Raw genomic sequence first — 21,962 nt, forward strand, 5'->3', positions numbered from 1 at the left:
GGTTCTAGACGATGCACCATTTTAGAGGCAAGAGCGAACGAACTGATGCAGATTTGCTCTGGGACTCTGCGACATCAGGCTGTGTGCCAGTTGACATTCTTTCTAAATATTCACACTTCACCGGACTGCGTGACTCCATTACATTAACGCACAGGGACGAGAGGGAAAGTGGAAGAAAATAAGAATAAAATCGGAAGCTCTTGGTAAGACCTGACAGCAGTTAAGGGAGACTTACACTCACGGTGCATTTTTAAAAGGTGCCACTGGGAGGCTGATTCGCTTTAGCCCATCAGGATACGCCGCTTCCTAGTGTTGAAGAATCTGCCAACTCTGTCCGGTGTGTGCTACAGTCATGGATTCACACTCACAGAACGTATGTGTGTGTGCTAGCTAAGGGAATAAACATGCACTCGGAACAAACTGTACTTGCTTTATTTTGACCATTGGACTGTGTCCGATCTGTAATATGGGGATGTGTGCGCTAAGCGTCCAGCACCCTGACGTTATGCCACTGTCACATAATTATATCGTCGTTGGTTCTGCTTCTTACAATAAATATTTAAACAACGTTTTGACGTTATGCCATCGGCAAAAGCTAGTTAATGGTCAAACTTTCATGGCACCCACGGCACTATGCTTGCCATAGGGTCAATATGTTAGCTACGAGGCGTGGTTACAGTCCAGTATAACCTCATAGCATAAGCTACCAGTTTTACGTTGAAGCCATAGACTGTATATAAAGATGGCCGACGTGTCTCCACTTCCTCCCAGTGCATAAAAATGATATGGACGCTGCCATCTTGCGCCAGTGATGTAATTTGGAGCCTGAGTCTGGGCAGGGGAGCCGTGGTACTGAGGTCCCACCCGTACACCCACCCCAGCCCAATCGCAAGCACACCACAGTCAATCTCGGCACGAGGGCAGGAGTGGTAGTTCGGAGAGAAGCGATTGCGAGCGGCTCATAATCATTGCATATTCGGCATGCATCGCAGAGCTTTATCCTTTTGAGTTTTAATTAATTGAAAGCAAGAAAATTGGATTCAATCACAGGGAAAGAAAAGATAAAGCAGCCCCACACATCTCTCTCTCTCTCTCTCTCTCTCTCACACACACCTGCTGTGTTTCTGGGTCTGTAACAAAAGCAGAGGGACCCCGTTATTAAAACTCATTACAAAAAGATATTCGCATCGCAGCCTTGTTTGGAATCCACCTCACGGAGTTGACTGCGCCGACTTGCAAGGTAATGACGTCTAATTTTATCTCGACAGACGCGCGCGTAGGTTTAACCGTCGTGGGGGGGGGGGGGGGGACTGTTTTCCAGCGGCGGGACCGTTGCTCTTCATCGAGGCCTCGCTGCACTGGGGCTTCCTGGAGGGAATGGAAATCATTTTGAAATTCAAGTTGTGATCGCTCCCGCAGTCTTGACTGTGGTTACTGATTGAGATAAATGATTTTGCCCGTTTGAGGTACTTCAACTGCAGCTGCCACTGAGGTGCTATTTGGCCGACACATTAAAGACAATACCCCAGTTTCCCCTAAAAATATTTAATCGCTGATTTTAAATCAGGCTCCACAATGCGCTGCATTATTTCAGTTTTCCCCTCATTGCGTATTCAGCTCCACACAAAGAAAATGAAAACTTATATTGCACCGTGACAGTCCCTGTTGACATGTTTCCCCCTCCCGGGACTTTGTTTTTATACGTTTCTTGGATTGTAATTCTTTTACTTTGAAAAGATACTGCATGCACATCTGGCGCCATAACATTAGGCAGGGAACCATGACGTAAAAAAACAGACATACGATGGATCTTTAAAGCTGGCAGCGACAGTTTGGCAGGCCTTCACATTACACCTGGTATGAACAAGCCACCTTCTTCACTTCATTCTCGTTGCATTGTGACTTGATCTGATGATGCACATTAGGTAGGTGGAGCCGCTCAACGACCATAGCCCGTCTCGCGTCAAGAGAAGCCATGGTGGTGCGTTGGCTCTATTTATTTTTCCTTTGCGTACAATGTAGCTGTAGCTTTTTGACGGGCAGCTTGAGACGGCAGGAAGAGGCGGAGTTGAGTGACCCTTTCAACATATTCTGAGGTATTCCGCATTTCCATTATTAGCGTGTGTCATTGTTGTTTTCGGGTTGTCCCGCCTGTCCATCCACAGATGTTAAATGGGATGCAACGATGAAGTGATGACTTTTCTTATCCAAAAGGTCAAAGGTCAACTTCACTGTGTCACCATAACGTTCTGCAAAAACACACATTCAACGCCATAACTCAATAACAGAAGGAGGTAGTGACCATATTTCACAGCTGGTTAGACACTGAATAAGTGACACTTTTGACTCAAAGGTTAAAGGTCACTGTGACCATAAAATAGGTTTGACACATGTCAACAGTGTATATTCACTGGAATCATACATATGTATCATCAGTATAACTTACATTCAGCGGGGAAAAAAATACACTTTATGCCTTTTTTATTCAATTCCTTCCAAGTATCCACTACATATATTATATTGTATGAGTCTGGACAGATATGGATGTGAACTGCAACTTGACTGGTTGGCGGATGCATACAACCGCGGGGCGGTAATTCTACTTCTCACAACAAATCATGTGAAAAGACCATAACCAGCAATGTGCTCAGTCACTTCCCAAAGCAGCTGGGCACTGTGGTTTTCAGCAAACAGTCCCACACAAATGAGCTATTTCTTTCCCTGTTTGAGTAATATTGATCCACAGGCAGCAGGACGGTGTGTGTGTGTGTGTGTGTGTGTGTGTGTGGGATTGAGTCATAACAAACTGCAATGTGTGTGTTCAGGGTAATTAAGGAACATGTCTCCCAGTGCAACAATGTGGCTCACTGATGTGTTTTTAATAGTTTTTGGACAACAATGGAGCTCTATGGCACAGAGGAATAAGATATATCAGGCTTTGGATACATACACAGGTGGTTTGGGTCTGCACATGGGAGTCATTGCCAGTGAGGCAAATATATAATATCACCAGACTTATCCTTTCAGAACGTGTCTAAACTATACAGGTTGCATTTGCATCTGATCACAAAGCCAGACCCCCTAGGGATGTGGTCCCAGTGTGTTCTGAGACATTTATGCCTGCATTAACATGTATACTTCCATTTCCAGAAATATTATCCATGTACTGTACATACCAGGTCTACTGATAGTAATGTATGCTGATATATTTGCCTTAAAGGATGATTATTAGTGATCTCAGGTTTTTGCCATCATGATTTAATGTCATTTCTTGCTTCACTATGGAGCCTAACATATAGTAGTCTAACCTAATGCCATGTGTGAAGTTGGTTTTGAGGTGTAGGGGGCCCTAAAAGAAAAATCTCACCTTGGGTCCCAATGGAGCGTTGCTGGGATGACGTATTTTTGTTGGCCAACCTGGAAGTTCCCTAGAACCAGGGCGAGTCCGCCTATAGATATATAGACAGATAAACAGTAGAAAGACAACGAGGCTGGAAAGGCGGACTCGTGGGTAGATGACTTTCTGTGTTTGCCGTGAAGACGTTTGATGTCCGCGACAACCTCTGTATTCTCATTTAGCCGCTTGTTAGCAACCGCCAAAATACAGGAGTGGGGGTATCTACTGTCGTATTTTATGTCGTAGAACAAAACGGGAACATCTCTTTAGCTTGTGTTAACCACAGACCTTATTTCAAGCATCTAACCAAAACCCCATCTAAAAAAATCCATGGACTTCGAGACAGAGGAACCGGAAGTGTAAAAATGTTGACTTCCCCTTTTGTTTCCACGTTTTCCCCCGTCCTCTTGTCTCTTGTGTTTTCCCGGTTTGTCTCTCTGTGTGTCTTAGTTCTCTTAGAGTTTTCTTGTTGCTTGCTCTCAGTATAACCAGTTTTTAACCACCATTCCAGCTCAGCCACCCCGTTCGTCCGAGCCACTGCCACCCCTACCTAAATGTCTTCGGGTTTTCTCGATAAATCTCCGTCAGTGTTCTGCTCTCTGGTCCACTCCGAGCTCTTGCCATAACAGGCCCTGTCTGCTGGAGTGTAACACTGTAGAATGTGCAGATATCCAATTAGTTTTCATTGCAATATTAGACAAAATGGACATGTTCATCACCTCGCTGGTTCAGTGCCTTGTGTGCTGCATATGTCTGAAATGAATGTCCGGTTGGCTTTGGTAAAGCATTCATTGTTCGTCTTCTGTAGACATGACACTTTACATACAAAGCAGGTCTAGACTGTACTCTTTACAACATGAGATACCTTTTTGTTGGATGAATAAAAATGTAACTGAAAAGACTGTGTACTCAATTACTCACTGAAAACAGCCAGCTCGCGCATATAGCTTCAACTTAATATACAGAGCATGCTGACAAGGTTGAGAGGTGTAGTTATTGCTTGATTGAAATCTTGAAAATAGGTAACAAACATCAGCTCAAACATGAAGTGAAATGTGTGCTGATGGTTGGTGCCAGACCTTGTGGTTTAATCATCTTACAAACAGCTGCCCTGCTGCTATCTCCGGCATTAAAATGTCTAGAATCTACAAAAAGCACTGCAACAACAAAAAAAAAAAAGCAGACAGTCAGCAGCAGTTCTGTGGGCAAAAAACACCACGTCAGTGAAAATGATCAAAAAGCCAGTCATAATTATGAAAAAAGGCTACATGTCTGTAAATTACAGCTTAGAGCTACATCTTGAAAGGTATCTCAGAACACCCAGTTCGTAAGAACCTTTAAAGCTGATGGCATCATAAGAACATGCTGGGTTTTATTCCTGAGATCAAGAAAATAAGGTTACATATCTTAACAAGGGAGCAACACCACCTGGTCCAGTGAGTGTTGACTTTTTGCTGGTTAGATCAGCTGTTCCCAACCTGGGGGTTCGGGGCCCCCACAAAGGGTCGCAAGACAAAACTGATTAAGAAGATCGGACAGCAGAGAAACATGTATGTGTCACACCAAATTCTGTTAAAAATGTCAGACTTTCCTGTAATTCCTGTAAAAACAAAAGGCCACTCTTTGGTACAAGTAGCAACAACCAGTACACAAATGAATCCTGTGAAGAGGGGCCCTCAAGCAGGCATCGTATCGTTTCAAGGGGTCACAAGCTGTAAAGGTTGAGGGCCACTGGGGTCAGGTGGTCAGGCCATACATATGAGAAATGCCTTCAGTTGTCAACCAACAAGAAAAGGAAGTTCGACCCCAGACCCCAGGCTACATTAGCCACTATTAGCATGACACACCAGAATCTTCGCAAACTATTGGTGGTCGAGTATTGTGGGTACCTGTACGCTAGGTATATCCTTTTTCATTTCAGTCCGACAAGGGAACCAAAATACCTCTGTGATGGGGGTTATCATTCATACAAAAGCCGTCAGCAGCACACCACTTTCTTGCGTTAGGACACCAGGCTGCCCTCTTTCCAGCTCATTTTAGGTAAGACTTCTTGACAATCAACAGAAACAAACGGCAAAACTGCGACTGTGACGGTATCGAGTGAGAACTCGTCCAGTGGTACGTGGAGAACACAAAATCCTCGTCAGTGTAGGGTGTATTGCAATAAATTGTGACACACAGCAGCTAAACGTCGTTGAACTGTGTTTGCTCTGCTGTGAGAAGCTCAGAAAGTAAACTTTGTGGTGAGAGGGATCGATCTGAGGCACGTACTAAAGCCAACAGTTCAGTCAATTCACTTTAAGCACAAGAGATTTTATTCCTGTCTGGTTCCTGATGCGTGTTTCACTCTGGCTTGCATGATCTTCCCGCGAATCCCATTTCCATTTGCACAGGAAGGCAAACAGCCATACGTGGTAATGACCTCAGATATGGTGACTTCACACACATTCTCCCCGGGGGAGTGGGTGATCGATATGCACGCTGCACATGCATTAAAGCAAAGCATGCTGCGCACAAAACACAGCACAAGCTCTCTTTATGACAAGTTTATCGTAAAAGCAAGCAAACTGACCCTGAAGGTGAGTTTTGAAGCTCTGATGCGGCGCAACCCCCGTCAACATCCGTTATTAATCACAATCATTTGTGGCTCTGAAGGGCAGCAACTTGGTAAGCGTTTCATGGACATCCTGTAAGGTGACATGAACGAATTACCGCAGCCCACGCCACTTGATCAAGCATTTGCTCATTGCTGCTCATGATACAGGTCCTTATTGCATGCCAAAGTTTCAATCCGCCACCTCCTGTGAACAGCAAAATCCACGGCGTCCTCGTTAGCTGGTGGAACTTTCCCTCTGCTGCCACTTTGTGCTTCGTGTATTTTTATATCTAAGCCATGACCAGAAGGTAAAGGCTGCAGCTGAACAGGAACCCCCCGCCCTGAAGATGACTGTCAACTCCTGGCCGTGTGCGCTGAGTAAAACTTTTCAAATAATTGTTCTTAGCCAAGGGTGTATGTTTCATGTAATACAGCAGCGTCAGGGATAAAAAAAATAAATAAAAAAACTGCCTCCCTGCTGAGTCCCCAGTTACCATGGCAACGACTTGCTGCCAATTCCCATGAGCTGAAGCAGGCGTTGCCATTATTATCATCTGGGGTGGGGGAGAAAAGAAAAATGCCGTTTACACCTCAAGCTACAATTCTAATTTCATTTGGCAGTCAATCAAGTCATGCTCAACTTTATTGTTTTTTTTCCTCCAGAGCTGTCGATCTTCTTCTGCTTGTCGCCACTTGTGCTAATAGCAACTCTGTTGAGCAGCTAATGACTAGCTAACAAGTCTCACACACACACACACACACACACACACTTCCTGCACTCATCCAGCATCTCACGTGGTGGTAGTGTAATATCACACCAACAATTGCGTGACAGTGGGCAAACCCTCATTAGCTTTATATTCTCACACTCTTTCTTCCCTTTCTTCTTGCCTACACACACACACACACACACACAAACACACACACACACTCAGTCCTTCAAAGCTCTAGTCTGCTGTGTCAGTGACATTCCGGGTATGTACAGCCTCTCATTACCCCCCTCCCCTCCTCCCCTCCTCCCCCTTTCCTGCTCCCTCTCCTTTGTCACTCTCTCTTGAGTCTCTCTCTGTTCCTTGTTCCCCTCATTAGTCTCTCTCTTTTGGATTCTGCAGCCATATAGCAGCCTCTGTGTGTGTGTGTGTGTGTGTGTGTGTGTGTGTGTGTGTGTGTATGGTATCTATGCCTCTCTCTCTCTCCGTTTGTTCTTTGAGCTTAATGGCCTGTGTAATGCAAAACCAACTGTAGCTATGGCAGTGAACACATAGCCCTCTCCCGCTTTATCTCTCTGCTTCTGTGTAGGTTCAGTCGCTGTTGTTGTTCTTGTGACGCTGAAAAAACTCTTCGAGAGGAATTAATACGGGGGGTCGGGGGTGGGGGATGTAGGGAAATAGAATAGCAATAGAGTGATGCTGAATATTCACTGATGCATACTGACGCTTCCCAAGACTCAGCAACTAGCGGCATCACTCACTGCATTTATAAAACATCCTTTGGCTGAGCACTGAGCAGTAAAAACAAATCACATCACAATTATTTTGTGTTGGCTAAGAACTGAAGTTGGATTATATCCATAAACTATTTCCTAAGCCAACCCAAATCGTATTTGTCAGTTTAACCCGTCTTTTCATTTCAGGCAGCATGGATGGGAAAATAATATAAAATGTCTCCTTTTTTTTTTTTTGGCTTCATCCAGGAAAAGGGCGGATGAAAGCGCTTACAATGGAGCAAACATGACGTGACTCAGAAATGGCCTGCAGCCAACTCTGGAACTTGAATGAAAAAAAAAGAAGCTGTAATACTAAAATGAAACTAGTTAGCTACAGCTAATATCTGTAAAGTCGATAAAGTCTAACCAATGAATACAGATTCCACAAACAACTAAGATGTTCATTTGTTTGAAAGGCTTAGAAGTCACTTCATGTTCAGTCCCAACACAACCCTGCCAAAGCCTCAAGGAAGCTATAGTTGCTAAATGCTAACAAAAATAAAATAACATTTGTCTTTTTTGGCTGTTGGTCCAGGCAGGGTACTGGATAGGCCTGGTCTGTGAAGGTCTGGCTTCTCTAATTTCTCTAACCATGGTTTTGAGAACACTGATCGCCGTTTCTCCACCCATTCGAGAGAAGTAGGAGGGTGTTAGTCACCTCCACGCAGTTCTTGTGAGAGTAATCCATCTGCTGGGTCCATCGTTGGTCCCATCGTTCCGTAGCAGGAGAAGGAACCACCACACAGCAAGCTACTTAACAGCGGCATCTTTCATTGCCGCCTTGTAAAAACACAACCTGCATCTTACTGTCATCACAAAAAAGTATGTTAATGGAAAGCAAATCTGCCATAGGTTAACGGCAATGGCAATTTTATTTGTATAAATCCCTGCGGTTGGTGGGTAAAATCGATGTACTTTAGACAAATTACAAAATATAGACATAAACATGAGAACATAGGTAACATAAGCAACTTAATTATTAAGAATATAAGCTCGAGTAAAATGAAATCAATGAAGCGTACGCCCAACGTACATTAGACATACCACACCGGACCTGGATCTATTTCTGGGTTCAGCTAAAAGACGATCTCTCAAATAGAAAGAGGCAGAAAGGAATAGATGATGTTTTCCTTGCATTAAAGCTCTGACATTGTTTGAGGGGCGCAGGAGACTGAGACAGAATGAAAACTCCAGAAGGAGACTGAGGAGGAGGGGGGGAGTCAGAGATTGGAGTAATCATGTAGTTTATATTCTAAAGTCAACATCTCTCATAAATGGAGTGTGGATGGGAGCTGAATTGTGATTCTGTTGTCATCTGAAACACAAAGATCCTTAGTGATGAACTAATAAACAACATACGCTGTAATATTATTCATATGTCATATTTAAACACGTGAAGTTATAATTAGGGTTATTTGGACGTTAGTCTGACTCACGGGATGTAGGCGGTTGGGATAAGTCTGCAGTCTATTTCAGTCAGAATTCTCCTCCCACTTCTGCTATCTGCATGTTACCGTTTTGCAGGGGCCACCGTCGCTGCATCCTGGGATCAAGACGGTTGCGATTGGTTTAAATAAAATACAAACAAGCCAGAGCTGCAGCTCCTCTCGTGGCCTCGATGCAGTCTTCATCAAACCTGTCTTTATTATAGCGGAAGGTAAATTACATTGTTGTTTGGGTCTAAATAGGTCATTTTATTTCTTCTTTGGTGGCAATTTTGAGAAATATTGCTGTATCAAGGAGATGTTAAAGGCTAAAAAAAAATACACTCATATGTTTTGCCGATACAGCCTCTTATGATCTGGTGTAACTAGTGGCTTATGGTGGCTAATGTTAGCCAGAGTTCGCAAACTTTACAGACACATTGCTCTGTAATGCTGTGCATGACATTTCTGAGTCGGCTGACTCCTCTGTACTTTGTTACTGTTACACTGTGTTTCAGCATTTACCATTTTCCAGCAATACTTACTTTATTTGACATAATTCTGGAGCTGTCATTCCCATCCTATTTGAACATGTTTTGTCCGTTGTGCATTGCAATAGTCAGGGTTTTTGAGCTGCGCAAGGGGAGCTGCAGGAGGTGTAAGGGACAGGTGCATGCTGGTGTTCTAAAAATAACAGGACGTTAGTTAATGCAGCTCGGCCCGTTGATTTGGCCCGGCTGGAGCTGCAGCGGTGGCTGCGACAGGCGGCTCATGGAGGGAAATTAAGGTACTTTAAAACCCTTGGAGCCAATTACCGCAATTTTTGTCAACATCCGCCCTCCCTTTCGGAGTCACAGCTCAGTCAAATCTGTGTGTCTGACACGTTACACGTGGTGATAGTTTCAGTGTGACTTAACGCTTCCAGGGGATATCATTATCACTGATGTCCATCACGAAGACATGTCCACAAATCCTTCTAACTCCCCGGACGTCCCTTGCGAACCGTTATTCCTCAGTCTCAAAGTAATCCAGCGACAGTTGTCTGTACACCCATGGATAGATTGCAAAACAGGAACGGCTAATAGCGAATTCGGCGACACTTTTAACGGTGCCAACTTGCGAAAATGTATACAAATGCAATCTAAAAACAAGAGGGCTCAAGTTGTAGCCCGCAGCGAACTAACTGACTTCATGGCAACGTTATACTTCCTGTTTGCATCTACCAAAGGCCACAAATTATGGTAGCTGTAGCTCAAAAACTATAAAGCTATTTTAAGTGGCAGTCACACCACTAAGATTCGACCCCCACTCGGGGACGGAGTGCGACAGCAGGGACACAGCGCTGATCTCACTTTAAGGCTTAACAAACGTTACGTTTTGGGGTCTCTCTGCTCGACAGGCCATCACAGCCAGCCAGAGCGGCTGCTTACTTGCTGAAGAGCCCCGGGCTTTTCAGCTCTGGGATGGCCGACGAGTGAGCTCAAACCCAGGATTTTTGGGAATAAACCTTCTGAAGACGTTTTCTTCTGAAGTCATGACTCGGTGTTTACTTGTTCATGGCCACTTTTGTACGGTCTTATAATTGAACACTGTCTGGGAGTCAGCTTTTGTGGCGTCCACATATCACATCCAAATGTTTGTATGTCACGGGCAACAACCCGGCAGATAATGAGCCGCTGGACTGCGGAACAGAACGCTTCTGATTTCTTCAGTGTCTCTGACGATACATTTTTATTGTATCTAAAAACATGTTGTTGGGTTTTTTTTTTTTTTTTACACAAATAATACTTCTTCCATAATTTATTAGCAGCATGCTTCTTCCTCCTTGCCTGTCCTACAGAGTTTGTCTTCTTTTAAAAATGTTCCTGCCTCATTCAGCTTGCTCAGCTCCAACACAAAAACAAGGGGAGTAAAGTTAAAGAGGCCCGGCTTCATCCCCTCGAAAATGTCCGCACTATGACGCTCCAATGCAATTGTTCCAGTGACATGTCCTTTTTTTTTTCTTTTTTTTTTTTACTTTCTTTTATGCAACTGTACGAGCTCTAAAAGTAACTTTGATTCAGGGTCACGAAATGCTAACAGGCCTGCAATTTCATCACATCAAACGGCAGCGAGCGAGCCTACTCCCCACCAAAAGTGTCTTGGAACTGAATTGAACAGTGAGTCATAGACAGACAGAGAGACAGCCAAAGTGGCCCCTGTGTTGTTGGGGTTTTTTTTCTTTCCATTTTTATTCCGAGAGCGAACAAGTGCCACAGAGCAAGTGAGAAATGGTAATAAGTGGTTTCCAATTCTAAAGTGAACGCCCTGAGTAACCCACTAGTCAGAATATCTTATCTCTCCACCTCCCGCGTCCCTGCTATTGATAGAATATTAAAAGTGGGATTAAAGCCCGGCTCAATCTGCCACTTTCACATTTCATTATCAGTTCGGCACAGTAGAACGGGGGACGTTTAGTTTTGGGCCGGGAGCACACAGTAGAAGTGGCGTGATAACAGATGTGAGAACTGTGTAGGTGTAGCGCCCCTGAAAATATAATTCCATTTGCACGGGTTATTTAAACGTATTGTGGGTTTTCAAGTTCAAGTATATGTGTTTACAATGAGAGAAACTAAGTAGTAGTTCCCATTGCATTTCAGAGCCTGCTTGTCAGTAGTTCATGGTGTTCATGTGATAACAACGTGGGGAAGCACATTGACCAGTAGGGATGTTCATGTACAGCAAATGTCCAGGGTTTGGCCTATTAGCAGGCTGGTCCCATCACAGGTGTATAGGGGTGGGGCTGGGAGTTGAAAAAAAAATCCACTGATCAGTCAAATTCGAAATTAAGATTAAATTATTATCCGGTTATGGGAGAAAGAACATGGACATTGTTTGTGAGTCCGTGATGTGTTGCTTTCCTTGTTTCAAAGTATGGAATATATCATATCGAGTTACGACCCATAAACTTTATGAACGAAAAAAAACCCAGGAATTTCATTTTATTAGGATTGTTTCGTACTGATCCGTGATGAGGTGTGTGTGTGTTTTGTGTTGAATAAATACACACCATGTTGTAGTTAAAGTAAATATGGTCTGTGCATTGTGAATGTAATACAGTTTAAGGTGAGTTGATCCCTTTAAGAATAGGGAAAACATTTGAGCTGTATGTAATTCTTGTGTGGGGGGGGGCTCAAGAGCAAATGTTTTTGCTGCATGGGAGATCGTGTTCGTTCTGCAGTATAGCTGCTATTTGGCGTCCCTTTGGCTACCTGAGGCCTCCTAGTTACCCTGGGGAGAACCTAGCTAACTAGCATATTATTCCTCCCATGCTTTTCAGTCATATGTCATGTATGTAAGCGAGCAAGGTGGGATGGCTACGTAGGCATACGTGGTTAACATGGTTGACTTATGAGATGGGATCGAATGCAACGCTCGGGCTGGGGATTATGATGAACCACCGACCCCTGTTAAAGCTCTGGGCAACCTTTTCATCTTTTGACTTTGCCGCAGACAAAACAACTCCTACTCTCGAGCCCTTGCTGTGGGCATAGCTCTGCAGCCTGTTGACCTTTGTCACCACACATGGTGTTCATATTCTCTGCAGAGTAATGTACACGATTAACGATCAGGAGAGGAGCGCAAATATTCGTTATATTCATGTAAAAGTGGATTTATTACAGAGATTAACAGCAAAAATGAATTCATTAATAAAGGTTCTTAGCGGTGCAGGGGGCATGGCTGTGGGGTATAGCAGTGTTGGTCATTTGGTCCAGACTGAACCATCCAAACAACTATTGAACGGACTGCCATGAATGCTTTTTAAAAACATGCAGAGATAATTACCATTACTGACTTTTCCTTTTGCGCCACCAGTTGGTTGACATTTATGGTTTTCGGTGAAACGTCTCATCAGCTCTTGATGTTAAATTTGGTTCAGACGTTCGTGTTCGCCACAGGATGAACTGTAATCACTTTGCTGATCCCACAGCTAGCGCCATAATCCGGACATCGTCTTTGAATTTGTCTGATCTTACTACAACGAAACACTGTTAGCATGTCAGCAAATGTTAGCATGTTGACACACTAAACTAAGATAGTGAACATGGTAAACACTAACAGCACTCCTGTGCCAGAGTAGTCAGACGCGCTAGTGTGGCCTCAGTATGCTTCAGACAAAATGCGTGTCCAAGCTGATTTCTTAAATGTCATGGAAACAAGAAACTTGGGTTCCGTAATTGCAGTCGTAATATAGAAATTAGATTTCCCCAGCTAAATTTCTCCTGGAAAAGGCAGATCTTCTCTTTCCATGTATCAGTCCATGCTTCCAAAATAAGGCCCAGACCTTCTGACTGCTTCTCCTGAAAACAATGGGGGTCTGCATGCCATTTGTGAAAGGTGCTGTGTTGTCCAGGACTCCCATCACTTTTTGCGGTCGCAACGGAGTGCAACATCATGCATGCCTTGGAGAAGAGAACGCCCGATAGCATACGCCATTGTTACCAATCGTAGTCTCAACACAATGAATCCTATTAAAACCTGCAAAAGACCCAGAGTTCTTGGGGAGAGATCGGGGACGGCAGGCTTTCTGCCCCACTTTCGACTGTGGCCCGGTCAGAACAAGTATAAACACCCTTGCCTTTTAGATGTGGTTGGGCGACACATCATGCAACTTGATCTGTCTCAAGCGTGCTGAACCCTTAAGTCCTCTTGCAGTCCCCTGATAAGGCCCTTCAGGGTGCCAGGCAGTGCCTAATGAGTTGAAGTGTGAATGTGCTACACACTATTTGGCCGTAATAGCTTTCTCTGCTGTGTCCTCACTATGCCATTGTCAGAATACTAAACCAAGGATTACAGCTTTCTCCAACACTGCCAGGTGAATCTATTAAGGATTGGACTTTGTCACCTAACTCTGTCCACTGCAGGGAACAGGAAAGTTTGCTCTGCCTCTGCTGAGACAATGCAAATAGACCTAGGAGGGGCTCCGGAAAGGGATGAGTGCTGGTGATGAAGAGGAAACTTTAGTTCGTCTTTCGCTCACATTTGTTTTTCGGTTTGTTTGAGAATTTGTACCGGTGCCCTTCCGCCGCAGGTGCTGCCTTTTTTTTTTTTTTTTTTTGCATGAATCACATCAAATGAGTGAGATTATCCCATAAAGGAGCCAAAGAAAAGCTCCACAGATTACTACAGGGACATCTGACATTAGCGACTCAGTTATTCTTTTTTTTTTTTTTACGAGTTTGGCTCCGAGATGACACTCTCATCCAGACAGGCTTACGACGCACAAAACGTCAGAACGATGTTTGCAAGGCGGTGTGGCAGGTTGGCCTCGGGTGCGATCATGACTAATTATTGCGGAATTTCTGCATGCCGTTCATTCACTCTCACAATGTCGAACCAAGACGTGTAAACAAAGTCGCACACACAGACTTCGGTTATGGTGACATGTCATCCAACACGGTGCTGGCAGAGGGGAGAGTAAAAACAAATTCCAGGGCCTGAAAATTTTGGCATTTGTGATTTACCTTTTCTGATGCTCAGAGAAGAGTTGAGGCATGTTTCTGTCCTCCCCCAACCGTGCTGTGCCTCACCTGCTCACCAGCTGTTCTCAGATCAGGTGTTAGACCGGTGCAGAAAATACACCATCTCCTCTCTGCACACCTGCTCCCCATAAGTCATCAGTCTCCAGTACACATACTCCCCAGCTAGCATTGTCTCTGGCCCCATTAACGCTTGTCATTTCAAGTGTCTCGAATTCAGGTGAGATTTGAAGCCGAGGGTGTTTTTGTAACTGCCAAAAACACCCAAAGAAGAAGAAGAAGAAGAAATATCCATAACCGAGCACAAACTGAATGAAATGAATGATATTTATGAACTACAAGCAAGATAAACATTTTATTGTCTTCACAGGCCCGAACTCCCGCTGCTCCCTCACCTCATTTGCACCTTTTCAACATTTGGCTAGAATCCGTCTCAAACCACCCACGGAGGCGGTTTCCAATCCGTTTCGAATGCTTCTGTTTGCCTCTCTACCTGCCCTCCCAGTGAAAGCTGCGCTTTTAATCTTTGACCCAGCAAAGACGACCGTCAACCTCTGCCTTTCCCGTGGGTCAGTATTTAAGTCGTGATGAACCCTACTCTGGCATGAACGCTCACAAAAGCATTAAGACCATGAAAATATCAGTGCAGTTACCCTTGGTTTTTTCATTAAGTTGGTCAAATTGGCTAAAAAGTATGCGACTCATTGGCAAAGGGCAGTACTGTTTCTTTGTTTTCATGCTTGACTCAATGTTTGAATATTGACCTTAAGTCAGAACAGGTCTTCTAAAATATGTCAAGGGTACTCACGGTATGGAAACGCACAGGATTATAAAAAGGATAATATCATTTATGCATTTTTGCATGTCAGGTGGCCCGTTAAGTTACAAAAACCTAGATGTATTCTGATAATGCTTTTTCCCATAAGCCAATACGAACCATGTAAAATCAAAGTTGGCGCAGGACTCCTTTCTCGCTCACCAATTGGAGTGCTGCTCGGTGCTGCCACTTAGTGGCTGGAAGCTATATTGCAGCAATACTTGTAATTAAAACTAATCTCTTTCATTTTCTGGTATTGACTTTAATGAAGAACACCTCTCTCTGTCATTTATAGGTCACTCGTAGGCCAAGAAGATATCCTTCCATCAGGTTCATATTGGCTCACGGAAGAACTCTACATCTGAACAAATGCACGGCTGTGGATGAGGTCGTCCACTAATTGCACAGTTGGTGGTTCAAATCCCTGGATCCACCTGTCCGCATGTCAAAATGTCCCTGAGCAAGACACCGAACCCCACGAGTGTATGTGAATGGGTGAACAGGGGCCAACAAAGAGCGCTGATCTGGGACTCAAATGTACCAGCAGACAGCCATGCAGGACCATGATGATACGGTCCAGGATTAGGTCCACAAATTCATGAATATTCTCTGGCATTCGTGGATTTCCAACATTACGGTCAGCCCTCAGCAAGGAGAGCGAGCCTCAAAGCCGTTGACCTCTGGTGCACGGTATCAAATAAATTAGCTGGGGAATTAAAGCAAAACTACACTGAGGGAAGCATGAATAAAGGATGAGAAGAAAGTCCTATGGTGGCCTCCATATCCTCCAGCATACAGTACATTTTGCGCTATGTTCATTTACTGTCAAAGTCAAATTGGCTATATATGTCTAATGGTTTGACTTCCACAGAAAGTCATCATGGATTATATAATACAGGCTGAAGAGACTATTTGTAAGGATTTGTCTGACAGTTAAAGTCATGCAAACTATACATAACTCCAGCTGATGCATGGCTGCCATTAGCCAGCTTTTAACCAGCTGTTTCGATGAATGCCAGCCTCTGGCAGTCTTTTCCCTTTCCTGCACACTGCCGGCTGTTGTTATTTACAATGGAAAGGGCATGTTTTTGGAGAACAGCGTGCACTTTGGGATCTCTTGAGTTGTTGCGCACACAGCAAGTTTGAACCGCTATGGAGGCCTCAGGTCAGACATCTATTGTGCAGCGGCACAGCAGCATCCATGTTTTGCTGCGAATCGTAAAAAGACTTTCGTTAGAACTTCACAAATGGTTCAGGCTCCACTTTCAAGTCCAACAATCGTGACTCTAAGGCCTCCTAAACTAGCTTTTGTTGGTCCAGGACGTCTTCCAACAGTTTGTTAGTTGAACTGAAGGTGAATGAATTAATTGCAGCAGCGTCTTAAAACAGTTTGAGCTACTACAACATCAATTCATCCTGCTGCTGTTTCTTAAATAGTGCTACACCCACTGCCGGAGCTACCATTGAGGTCCCAGAGGTCTGGACCTTGGTCCCTTAAATCAAATCAATTTTTTTTTCAGTTTTTATCATGTTTTTTTTTCATATAGCACGTTTAAAAACAACCTGAGTGGACCAAAGTGCTGTGCAGACTGAAGCGAACGGGCTTCTCCGAGCTCGCTAATGATCAGTTAGCGAACTTGTTAGCTTAGCCCAGTCGCCAGTGGGACTATTAAAAAATGTTTACACAATTACAACAACTTTTGAAAGATGCATTTGTGCCGTCAACTCCTGTTTCAGAACTGTCTGTAAACCACCGCTCTTTAGTGGATCACCTGTTACTCCCACGAGGAGGTTAAATGAAAGTGAAAAAGGTGCGACGACGCTACTAAGCGACGATAGCCTCCTCTGTTTTGGACTCTATAACAGGCGAATGTGTGCCGTTTTGACGGTGCTGACCTTTGAGGCGACGGACAGCCAAAGTTGAACTTTATGCAGAACATTTCATTCAATTCCAATGGAATGAACTGATCTTGCTGCAAAAATCCCGGCGTGTCCAGGTCATTCTCGGCCTACACGGTGTCCATGAAGGATAATAACATTTTCCCCAGGGGCTAACTGATCATGCTTTAATCATGGTGACAAAATTCTACTTGTATCTGCTTCACATAGAGTGGTACTTATTGTTTGTTTCACTGATTAAAAACAGCATTCACTGATTTTAAAGTACTTAGCAGCCAGCTTGGAGGTTAGCATTTGACTCGTTAGCTGCTCGTTGCTTATTCAAATGCATCCGTTTAGACCGTGTGAAGGAAGAGGATGTACAGTGAATCAGACTAAATGCGCATTTAAGAAAAGACGGACACAAGTGCTCCAGTCCTCTCCACAACCCCTATGGTCCCAGGTTGGCCGTGGTTAAAACTTTGCCCCGGCTACGTGTACCCTGTAATTCTCCAGCTGTGTATGCATCCCTTCATTTTATCGTCATCGCTCTCTTGTGGCATATTAAGATTCTGCTGATTGCATCAGTAAGTATCTCATACCTCCAGGGTGTTGCGGTGGGGGGGGGGGGGTCATTCTGCCTAAGCTTGGTAAATGATGCATCTCGTTTTTGTGTTCCACCATTATCAAAATTGCAGAGATTGGCCTGAGGGGGCAGTAATAATGCTTAATTGCCTGGATGTCACACACACAATGACTTCAATATCAATAAATAACTCATTTTGTTTCCCCTCCTGCTGCAAACAATGAACAAACAAGTTAACATATGTACAATCCACGGCACCATCACATCTCTGCCATCATTTGTGGTGCGATGACCGGGGCCCAAACACGGAATCTGCGCCCGCAGAACTTCGACGCCACCTCTGCAGATTTTGCAGGGATTGGTGATGACGTGTTTCCATGTTTCTGGTAGGTCTTCCAGTAACGACAGTGACCTTGAACAAAAAAGAAGAGGCGCGCCACGTATCGAGAGCGGGGCTGAGTGCTTGAGTTCGGCCTCAAGTGTCGAAAATTGGAAAGGCTGCTGACGCCGCATGCGCTGCTCTCCATGGCCAATGCGCGAATGGAGGCGATGCTTATTTTCCATAGTGTTTCCATAAAGAGGCAGGGGCTCAAACGGCTTGTTTCAGACAGACGGTTCAGACAACTGAGGGGCTGCACGAAGGGCCAGAATAAGATGATAATCACGCAAAGCTACTCTAGTGGAGTCACAGAATAAAAATATAGAGCTGGAAATGAGCGTAATATGGGACCTTTTAATAGGAATTTGGAGGTGACACACAAAGCATAAGGGGTGGCAGAGGTTCAGCAGGAGCCCAACAACATTTTGCCCAGGACCCCTAACATGTTATATTTTTATATACTTTTTTAATATTTTAACGAATAATGGTGCGGCTGTGGCTCATCAGAGCCGTGGCGTGGGTCATCCACTGATTGCATAATATCCACAATGTAATTGCTGTTGTTACTACTAGCCGAGTTTTGAAAAAAAAAATGTTCATGTGGGCAACCTAACCTGAGACTTTAAAGCCGCAGCAATACTTTTTCTTTTTTTAGGGGTCAGAGAAACAAGCTGTTATGGCCAACGTGTTTCACACCTTTCACGTGAAAAGAGCATCCGACCACAAACATGAACACGTCTGCTGGCAGCAGAAAGGGGCACATTTTACAAACGAAGAGCAAACTAGAATAGTAGACGAATAAGAAGTTAGACACTTCATCCAGGCTAAAAGCAACGCAGCTGCAGCTGCCGAATGCAGGAAAGACAGCTGATCACCACTGTGTGAATGCATAAGGTTTATAATATCACTGCCCCCATCATGACTGCACGAGCGGATCTGACTATAATTACAATTTGTGTATTCTATTAAATTCACATGTTGCTTAGATGTGTTCTTATGGCGTGTTTGACTGGATTTTAGTCTCATTCTGTCAGCTGCAGCCCCGGTGGTTTCAGACGGACTTGGGAGCGAATAAAAACTAAACGTAAAAACATGATTCAAAGCAGTGAGCAGGCTTACTTTCATATCTAATAAGAGCAACAAGTACAAGGCTTTAGTGCTTCAGACGCTCTCTGTTGTCGGATGATATCGGCATGCAAAAGCAGGATGAAATGCACACAGAAGTCATTCCCTCCTACATCTCAGGGAAAGACAAAGGGCTCTGCCGGTCTCCTAAGAGACAAGGTTGTTGACGGCAGTGAGACTGAACCAGAACAGTAAAGTTGGTGGCCGTGAAAAAAACCAAAACAAAACCCCAAAACAATGAGCTCAAAGAGGCAAAACGTCTCTGTCGGGCTGAGGGGAGCTGCAGAGCCGAGGTTCATCACTGCAGCCAACTCCCTCCACACGACACACGTCCATTGTTGATACAAAAGAAAAAATATTGATTTGTGCAGTTTTAATGCAGGTCCAACCAGAGTTTGACCAAAAGGCCAGGCTGCTACGTGCAGGAGTTGCAAGGAAAACACTAAAGGCTGACGATCTGATAGGTTGTATTCCGACCTGTGAAATCCAGCACAGCAGCAATATAGCAGTCATCACATCCTGCCTGACAGTATACACTGTTTAGTGTGCGTGTTAGTGTGAGAATGTTGAATGTGTGCATCTCTCTTTCATAAATATATATATATATATATATTTAAACCCCCTTCTCACACGCTCTACCCAAGAGCTGTTTCTTAGCAACCGTCTCAGACTGCTGCGGAACGAGAGCAGGTGCCTCCGCTCCGTCAGTGTCTCACTGATACCAATTAGCGTCTTCGTGGCGATACCATTTAGTGTCTGTTACGGTAATACCGCTTACTGTATCTGTCATGGCGAAAGCAATTAGCGCCTTCCACTTTGCTAATTACCGCGCGGGGACGCGAGAGGTGCAGCGGGGAGGCGTTGCATCGCGATCAGAAGCAGGGCGGCATTAAAATACCAATGCGGACGTAAACGCGCGGTGGGGGGGGGGGGGGGGGACTCGGAGAAAACATGACACGAATGACTTGATGATCCGGGCGGAGAGTTCAAATGTGTTGTCCGTGTATTTATAATCAGTTTAATAGCAGTGTTAACACCTTCACTAAATGTATTCCTTTTGATTATCTCTCTCATAGGCCGTGTTTGAAGATGGACTTTCACTTCCTCCCACTGTACAAAAATGAAGCCAAAATATCCCGCTGCCATCTTGACGTAGCGTTTTTTGAAGCCTGTAGTGATCGTGGGTGGGGGGGGTGGGTGGGTGCGAGGTCCTGCCCATACCCCCGCCCGACCCAACCACAAGCACGCCGCAGTCGATCTCAGCTGTCAATCATGACGTTTCACCCTGTTTTTATAGCATCGAATAACTAATTAAAACCAAACCTATCAGAAAAACGAACACTTGAACAAACATCAGCGTGATAAGATCGAACTAAAATGACAGAAACCATCTTTGGGGAAAATGTATTTGACGGATTTTTTTAGTTTGGCCCATGTGGCCCTATACTGCAGCCAGCCACCAGGGGGCGATCGAGATGTTTTAGCTTCACTTTTGGAGAGCTGTCATGTCGTCCATCTTTACATACAGTCTATGATCCGTCCCTGCAGGGAGTCCACAACAAGGACGACTCACTTTTACCATGTGGAAGGACATTCTTGGAGGGTGGGAGCTTGGAGTCACGGGGTCAACGCCATAGACCGTATGAAAGTAGCAGACGTAGCCACCGTGAAGCCTCTTGTTTGGTATTTTGGCTGTTGCCATTTTGTTTTTTTTGGAACCAGAAGGTGGAGGTGGGGATATCTTGAGAACCCAAAGACAATATGCGCGTATACCTATGCTCTTTTACTGCAACCGAACGCCGCCACCCTGATCAACAGGTCGCCACGGTAGCGACTTGTCAATCACGAGATAGCTCCTGCTTTATCGTCTATTTTACTCTTAACAGGCCCGTCATTTACAAAATGGACATCATGCTGTATTGAAGAAGGCTTGAAACTAGCAACTGAGACCACAAACTCATTAGTGAACATATCTGCCCTAATTTCACTTTTTATTTTACCACTTGTGACTTGAAAGTCACTTAAAAGATTGTCTTCGATCTGTCATATATTCCTTCTTTTGTATCTTTGTAGCCAGGCAGGAAATGGGTGTGGGGTTTTGAATAGTGCCGAGAAAGTGTTGTGGAAATGTGAAAATGTTTATACCTCAACAATCACCAAAAAAAAAAAAAAATGTAATAAAACACAGTAACTGATGGTGGAAATAAGCCTTAGATTTGAAGAACACTGTCTCCCCGTACAGTAAATATGAGGCTAAAAGGGGAGTAATCACAAAAAGGAGGTCAGAGAGGAGGAGGGAAGCATGGAGAGAGCGTTTTTTTTCCTCTCTGACCTATAGCATGTACAGTGGAAATCAGACTACAGACCCCTGCTGAGTTTACCGTGTGATCCCACTGCTTTGTACAGTAGAGAACAAAATCTCCTCAGCATGCTGTCAAGCTGCTTTGTGTGGGGTTTTCGCCTCCCGCCGTGTGTGTGTGTGTGTGTGTGTGTGGGACCGCACATGACAATAAAGCTCTTTGTATGGCACAGAGAGAGAAGAAGGAGAGGATGGATGTGACTACAGTGATAGTAGAGAGATAAAGGTTACTGATTGTAGAGCTGCCGTTTTGTCTGAAAATGGAGCCTCGTTCCCTCTCAAACACAAGCCACCACGGTGAGGGGACTTGAGGGACGAACAGTCAGACATGAGGCTGGGATTGCCACAGATGCATTCAGGTACTTGAACGTGACAGATATTTAGCTTTCCTCTTGC

This window comes from Enoplosus armatus, chromosome 10 (genome assembly GCF_043641665.1).
Source record: "Enoplosus armatus isolate fEnoArm2 chromosome 10, fEnoArm2.hap1, whole genome shotgun sequence".
NCBI lineage: Eukaryota > Metazoa > Chordata > Actinopteri > Centrarchiformes > Enoplosidae > Enoplosus > Enoplosus armatus.